Source organism: Erythrolamprus reginae, chromosome Z (genome assembly GCF_031021105.1).
Source record: "Erythrolamprus reginae isolate rEryReg1 chromosome Z, rEryReg1.hap1, whole genome shotgun sequence".
NCBI lineage: Eukaryota > Metazoa > Chordata > Lepidosauria > Squamata > Dipsadidae > Erythrolamprus > Erythrolamprus reginae.
Window position 1 is genome coordinate 4,349,552 of NC_091963.1, and position 6,000 is coordinate 4,355,551.

The 6,000-nt window shown below is 44.2% G+C and overlaps 1 protein-coding gene across 3 annotated transcripts in view; it reads right to left on the reverse strand.

Moving 5' to 3' along the window:
* Nucleotides 1-1,448, reverse strand: part of NKTR (natural killer cell triggering receptor) — a 51,082-nt gene extending 49,634 nt beyond the window's left edge. For 2 of the 3 annotated variants that reach the window (XM_070728759.1, XM_070728757.1), the window contains exon 1: nt 1,253-1,338. The gene's annotated coding sequence lies outside the window, so the exon portion shown is untranslated. Of the gene's footprint in view, nt 1-1,252 lie in introns of all 3 variants that reach the window. The other variant, XM_070728758.1, reaches the window with a different exon arrangement.
* Between the last annotated feature and the right edge of the window lie 4,552 nt (nt 1,449-6,000).

Sequence of the window (6,000 nt, forward strand, 5' to 3'; positions counted from 1 at the left end):
GATGCGTAGAGTCTTTCACATTTCTCTGAGTTTGAAGCACATAGCGCTTGTAAGCAGCATCCTGAATGACAAGAAGCGAGCTCCCTATATCTTCTTGGCTTTCTTCACCACTCTCTGTATGGACCTTCTAGCTGGGGCTCCACTGTTCCCAAATCAAACAAGGAGGCAGTTTGTTAAAACACCGTCAAATGTGCAAAAAGTGGTCAGGACAGGAGAAAGAAGCACAACTGAGTCCAAAGTTTCTGCCGCTAAGTGAGACCTTAGATGACCTTTGCCCTGTTTTATGACTTTTCTTGCCACAATTGTTAAGTGACTCACTGCAGTTGTTAAAGTTAGTAAGACAGTTGTTAAGTGAATATGACTTCCATATGGCAGAAGACTGCAAAAGGGGATAACATTACCACGGCAGACTGCAACCATCATGAATAGAACTCAGTTGCCAAGCGTAGGAAATTTGATCACGTGACCATGGGGATGTGAAATGGTCATCAGGTGTGGGAAAAACAGTCACAAGTCCCTTTTTTCATGCCATTGTAACTTGGAACAATGCTAACTTAACTGCTGTAGATCAAAGATTACCTGTAAAGTGTCTCTTAAGCTGCTGACGGCATTAAAAGTGCCAGAAAACAATTAAAATTTAAAAAATTGAATAGAAAATTACATTTTATATAATCTCCGCATGGAACTTTATAGGAAATATATAAATACATTTATAAAACATATGCATATGTGTCTGCCCGTCTATCTACACACACACACACACACATTTTATAAATGCAGTACTGTATATATTTATTGCACATATCATAATGCATGTTTTGTATGCATAATTTGCAATCATAATCAGTGGTGTCCATTCATTGTGTCTGCAGTTAAAGTTAAGTATTTCCTCCCCATTCCAAAAGGTTACAGAAAGAGTGTCGGCTGCAGGTTGAAATATGCCCTATTTCTTATTTATTTATTTTAATTTGAAGGCGATAATTTAAAAATTCATCAAAAGGCATGAGAATAAATGTTTCCCTTTCATTTTATTTAAAGAAAAAAATTAAAAGATTTTTGGCAAGCGGAGGGAGGTGTAAAGAGGGAAGCCGAGTCTCCTGGGAAAAAAAGTATAAGAGGGAAATTCCACTGAGGATTATGTGACGGGGAGGGGGGGTGCCCCAATCGGGTACCATCAGCATTGCTCCCGCTCCTTCAAGAGGACTAGCACCTTTTCGATCAAGGGGCTAGCAGCTCCCAGGGAGATTGTTACCTGGCCGCACCGGAGCTACTCGGTCTGTTCTCCACCCTCGCCCGTTTCAAGTCAGTCCGGCACCTCAACGCGAAGAAGCTACAAGAGCCCCTTAGCAGTTAGCGCCATTAACGGAAATCTTCTGAGAAAACGACGAAGGGCGGGGGCGAGGCGCGCGAAATACGCACGCGCACTCTCTTTAAACGGCCACACCCTCGAGATTGCCTCCTCATCCCATTGGCCTTTTTTCCAACGGCCGCGCCTTCGGCGCGCGATCTCCAACGCCCCCTCGCGTTTGTCCCCTCTAAGCTGGGCCACGCCTCCACCCGCGCGCTTTCCCCCCTACCTTTCCTTTTTCTTTAAATCGCCGAAAGAGGGCGGGGCACCTTACCCTCGCGCCCGGCACCCCGTTTTCCCTTCCCGTGAGCGAGCGCGGCCCCGCCCAAAACTTCGAGGGGCGGAGTCCAAACCGAACCAGCCACAACAACAGGAAAAAATAATAAGAAAAATGCCTGGCCGATTTCAAGTCTCGCGAGATCGATTTGCTTTCCTCGCCACTCGTCGTAGCCCTTTTGCTTTGGAGATGTGGCAGTTGGCCTCTGGCCATGAGGGGTGGAGGGGTGATGGCATTGCACGGGCTCGCCTTTTTTTATAATAAGTTAAAATACATGTATTTAATTTAACCTTTAAAATAAAATAAGACGTGTGCCTTGCAGGCTGTGATTTGGTTGGTTGGTTGGTTGGTTTATTGGATTTATATGCCGCCCCTCTCCGCAAACTCGGGGCGGCTCACAACAATAATAAAAAACAGTACAGTACACAATACCAAATCCAATGCCCACCCATCCAGTTCCAATTGAAATTAATAATCTCATAAAAAACAGTATATATAAAAAACAGGCACACAGTCAATCAATCAACAAAACAACATGGGCAAGGGGGAGGTGTTTTAGTTCCCCCATGCCTGACGGCAGAGGTGGGTTTTAAGGAGTTTACGAAAGGCAGGGAGGGTGGGGGCAATCCTAATCTCAGGGGGGAGCTGGTTCCAGAGGGTCGGGGCCCCCACAGAGAAGGCTCTTCCCCTGGGTCCCGCCAGACGACATTGTTTAGTCGACGGGACCCAGAGAAGACCGACTCTGTGGGACCTAACCGGTCGCTGGGATTCGTGCGGCAGGAGGCGGTGCCATGAAGGGCTTTATAGGTCATAACCAACACTTTGAATTGTGACCGGAAACTGATCGGCAGCCAATGCAGACTGCGGAGTGTTGGAGTGATATGGGCATACTTGGAGAAGCCCATAATTGCTCTCGCAGCTGCATTCTGCACGATCTGAAGTTTCCGAACACTTTTCAAAGGTAGCCCCATGTAGAGAGCGTTACAGTAGTCCAGCCTCGGGCCGCAACTGGCGCACCAGGCGAACCTAGGCAAACGCCCCCCTCGCCACAGCTGAAAGGTGTTTTTCTAATGTGAGCTGTGGATCGAGGAGGACGCCCAAGTTGCGGACCCTCTCTGAGGGGGTCAATAATTCCCCCCCCAGGGTAATGGACGGACAGATAGAATTGTCCTTGGGAGGCAAAACCCAAAGCCACTCCGTCTTGTCTGGGTTGAGTTTGAGTTTGTTGACACCCATCCAGGCCCCAACAGCCTCCAGGCACCGGCACATCACTTCCACTGCTTCGTTGCTGCTACTTGTTTCACTTTTGCCTTTAATAAGGTATTCTTAGTGGTCTAATTTCTTCAGAGTCAGCAGCTTCATCTCAGAATTAAATGCGAATTATGCAAAAAGTCATAAAAACCAGAATAAAAACAAACCAATACTAAGCTGCCTTACAGAATTTACTTTTATTTTCGGGGGGGTTTCGATCTATTTCTGAACTATCTCTTTCAACAGGTAGTCCTCAACTTACAACAGCTGTTTCATTTAGTGTCCATTCAAGCACCAGTAGTGGGTTGGTACCATTGCTGTAAGCAGACAGCGCATTGGTAGCGGCTACCAGATTGCGCAATTTGCACACGACCACACCAATGGTAGTCCTATGGGCACCACCATTTAAAAAAAAAATCATATTGTTGCTTTATGCGCAGAAGCAGTGAGGTTTGGCAATCTTGCTTTTGCATATACGCGGAAGTAAAAAAATTGCCAAAATTTCAAACACGTGAGCCCTTGCGAGATTTCAGCACATTTTTGCTTCCCATGCATGTGCAGAAGCAAAAACACTGGGACACCCTTTTGCAGTTGTAAATTGAGGATTACCTATACAGGTAGTTCTCAACTTATGAGCTCCATATTTCTGTTGCTGGGCAAGACAGTTGTTAAGTTAGTACTGCCTTACCTATTGTTGTTAAGTGAATCACTGCCATCATTATGTAAGTAACACATGAATCTGGTTTCCTGTTGACTTTGGTTGTCAGAAGGTCACAAAAGGGGATTCATGTGACTCCAGGATATTGCAACCATCATAAATAGGAGTAAGTTGTAGTGTCTGAATTTTGATCAAGGGACCATAGGGAGGCTTCAATGGTCATAAGTGTGAAAAACAGTCATAGGTCCCTTTTCTCACTGCTGTAGTAACTTCTAATGTCCAGTAAACAAATGGTTGTAAGTCATGTATAATGACTGTATTGTTTTAGGAGGTGGGGAAATAAAGAACAAACCTGAAAGAGGTTTGCTAAGGATAACAAAACATCCATTGTTTATGTTGATAAACTTTACTTGAAGATTCAAAAACAAAGCCAAAATAATCATTCCGTAAATTGAAATGTCCCCCTTCTGAAATAACAAATTGTCCTTTATGATAAAAGATATATGGTCACTGTATTTATGGTAGAAATTTATGTTGGCTGAAATCCAGTCATCATAATGCTGTCCAATGCGGAGATAACATGTGCATACAGCTTTTAAAATTTTCTTTTAATGCAGTAACTAAAAGAGCCGGGGTGGCGCAGCAGGTAGAGTGCTGTACTGCAGGCCACTGAAGCTGACTTTAGATTTGAAGGTCAGCGGTTCAAATCTCATCACCGGCTCAAGGTTGACTCAGCCTTCCATCCTTCTGAAGTGGGTAAAATGAGGACCCGGATTGTGGGGGCAATAGGCTGGCTCTGTTAAAAAGTGCTGTTGCTAACATGTTTTAAGCCACCCTGAGTCTAAGGAGGAGGGCGGCATAAAAATCAAATAAATAAATAGATAGATAGATAGATAGATAGATAGATAGATAGATAGATAGATGATAGATAGATAGGATAGATAGATACATACATACATACATACATATATACATAACAGAAAAACAGAATACTAGAGTTGGAAGGGACCTTGGAGATATTCTAGTTTAACCCCCTGCTGATGCAGGAAACCCTATGTCAGTGATGGCGAACCTTTTTTCTCTCGGGTGCTGAAAGTGTGTGCACATAGGCTATTACGAATGCGCGTGTGCCCCACACCCATAATCCAATGCCTGCTTCCCCTGCCCCGACCTTTGGAGGCCGGAAATGGCCCTTTCCCCAAATTTTGGGGGCCCAGTAGGCTCGTGTTTCACCCTCCCCAGGCTGCAAAGGCTTCCCTGGAGTTGTGGGAGGATAAACAGTGTTGTGTTGTGAGCCGCCCCGAGTCTACGGAAAGGGGCGGCATACAAATCTAATAAATAAATAAAATAAATAAATAAAAACACCCTCCCCCCAAGGCTCTCTGGAAGCCAAAAACACCCTCCCAGAACCTCTGTGCGAGCAAAAAATCAGCTGGCCAGCTGATTGGAGCTGAGGTAGGGCAACAGTTCATGTAGCAGCAAATATCTCTTCGCGATCCACCTGTGGCACCCGTGCCATAGGTTCACCACAACTGCCCTATACCATTTCAGACAAATCGCTGGCCAATCTCTTCTTGAAAACCCCCAGTGTTGGAGCATTCACAACTTGGAGCAAATTATTCCACCGACTAATTATTCTAACTTTCAGGAAAATAATTCTTAGTTCTAAGTTGTTGTCTCCTTGATTAGTTTCCATGGCTTCTTTCCTACCCCACAAATAACTCCCCCTTCTTTGTAGCAACCCATGGGATATTGGGACACCACTATCATGTCTCCCCTAGTCAGTGTTCCCTCTAATTTTTTGGGGGGGTGGGCGGAAAAGTATAGTGTCTGTTCCCCATCTACCCTCTTGTCCAAGTCACTTCAACAGGATGTTGAAGAGTCCTGGGCCTAAAACAGATCCTTGGAGTACTCCACTGCATACTTCCCTCCATGTACATTGCAGTTCCATTGAGCACTTCATGTTGAGTGTGATTGGTCAGCCAGTTTTGAATCCATCTGTCTAGTGATGCTGCCTAATCCACATTTTCCTATTTTATCAAGTAGTAGGTTATGGTTTACTTTATCAAATGCCTTACTGAGGTAAATTATATAATTGGATTAAAGAAATGTCTACAAGAAAGTCACCCAGTTCAGAGAGCACCAAGGACGCCTCCGTTATGTAAATGTTCTACAAACGCTCATTATTTCTGCTTTGAATCCAGATAGACGATTCCTGTCTTCTGAAGTGGCTAGCAGTCCAAAGTTTGATTCATTTAAGAAGGAAATCAGTTTATTTCCAATGAATGCTTTCATATGTTATTGAACTGCCCGGCTCAAGAACCAGCAACAGCAATCAAAAACAACACTGTTTGATAGAGGTTAGAAATGCTAAGTTTACATGTATTATCAGATCTGTTCTTCAAGTTCTTACTTGCCTAATCTGGAACAAAGGCTTTTTTCTAATAAGATCAAATGCCAAATAAA